Source organism: Nannospalax galili, unplaced genomic scaffold (assembly GCF_000622305.1).
Source record: "Nannospalax galili isolate Female #2095 unplaced genomic scaffold, S.galili_v1.0 scaffold215, whole genome shotgun sequence".
In the NCBI taxonomy this organism is placed as follows: domain Eukaryota; kingdom Metazoa; phylum Chordata; class Mammalia; order Rodentia; family Spalacidae; genus Nannospalax; species Nannospalax galili.
Genome location: NW_008338533.1, coordinates 6,474,066 through 6,475,805, shown reverse-complemented (window position 1 = coordinate 6,475,805; position 1,740 = coordinate 6,474,066). Strand labels below are relative to the sequence as shown.

The window sequence follows — 1,740 nt, the reverse complement described above, 5'->3', positions numbered from 1 at the left end:
GCTTTGGATTGATGTGTATTTACTCTGTCTTTCCCAGAACTAGCATCACTCAGCTTGCTTTGAAATTGATTGTGGAGCGACTTTGGGAGCAGGCTGACACAGAGATGATGACTGGTGAGTTAACATAGGGAGTGTGGAATCTTGACTTCGTGTTTCCTCTGGAGAACTGCTGTCTGTCGCTGTGTGTGTCATGATTTTTATTTCTGTAGTAGAGATGACATTGACTTCCAGGGTTTATGGACACTTAAAATTCTATAGAGTGTATAATACAGTCCCGGGCATTTGAAGGTACTATGTTGTAACTGTCCTAGTTTACACGGCTAGTTAACCAACCATCTCCTGGCTGTGTTCTCACTGTATTAATCCCTGTACAAAGTATCCAACTACCCTACTGTTTCAATAAATTTATGGCCTAAAATCTGCAATCATTACTAAATTGCACACAAGGAATTTGAGATTTCTAGAGGAAAAGTAATTTGCTCAAAGCTGTTGAAGTAGTCAGTACCTGAGTTAGAGTGTGAACCGTGTTTCACGATCCCCTCCTCACGTCAGCAGAAACTGGACCCTGTCAGCACAGTTGTGGCTGATTCTGTGACAGAACGTGGAAGTATTTTAAGTTAGAACAAGATTTTATTAATTAATTAGTTTCTTTACTTATTCTAATGTTGCAGAGTGTAAGTCTTCAATCTAGGAATACTTGGTACTTTCGTATTTGGACTTCGTAACTCGTGATGATGTTACTTGAATTATTTTTTCTTTCCTGGTTTTGAATCTCACCTCACAGATGAATTAGATTTCCTAACCTGTGGGCACAGGCTGTTCTTTGGCTATTGATACTCTATTTTGGGTTTCACAAAGGGTCTTACACACAATCACTTCTACAAGCCTTTGATGCAAAGCAAGTGACTGCCTAACGTCATTAAGCGGTTGAAGGGTAGGTAAATTGGCCGTTTTCTTTCTTTTTTTCTTTTTTTGAAAAAGATATGGAACGCTTCATGAATTTGCATGTCATCCTTGTGCAGGGGCCATGCTAATCTCTGTATCATTCCAATTTTAGTATATGTGCTGCTGAAGCGAGCAACTGTTTTCTTTTTAAAAACTGATTTTCATTTCCATCTGGAACATGACTGTGTATTGTAACACCGCACAACTGAACAGTTCAGCATTGAAAGAGAAGCTTTAAAGTAGACAGAAATTCTTAAACCACAAAGCCCATAGTTTTTAAAAAGGGGAAATAAAAAACATGTCAGAATGTGTTTTTTCTACCAACAGCTTTGAAAGGAACTTTGTGTGTCTCTCAGGTGTTTTCAACTTTTTAATGCTAGTTTACGCTCAGCATTACTTTTATTTAACAATTTCCGTTGAGTAGAATTTCAAGTGAGAAAAAAAAATACGCATGTACTCTGGGAAGTGAAAGACTCTGACAGGGAGAGCCTAGCTGGAGAGAGGTCGCAAGCACAGTTCTGCACAGTGGTTCGTGTTTGTACAACCTATAACCGATGAGCAATAAGAATTAAAAAAATAATAGCAGTGCTTAGAAGGGTAGAAAGTGACTTTGTAAAAATAGCTAAAACCTACTGCCATTTGAAAAAGAATCCTTGGTTTTTAATCTCTATGGGAAAAGTACTGTGATTCTAAGAAGAAAGCTTGTCCCTTCATCAAAAAGTCGAGTGTTTTAAAGAGATGTTGGTAAAATACAGTTTTTAACAAAGACGTTCTTTTTGCTGTGATTCCTTCCCT

General features: G+C 37.9%; 1 non-coding gene across 1 annotated transcript; it reads right to left on the bottom strand.

Moving 5' to 3' along the window:
* Positions 1 to 977: 977 nt before the first annotated feature.
* On the bottom strand, positions 978 to 1,081 carry LOC115070389. The gene has a single exon (XR_003849556.1). It is a non-coding gene; the product is annotated as a U6 spliceosomal RNA (small nuclear RNA).
* Positions 1,082 to 1,740: the final 659 nt, after the last annotated feature.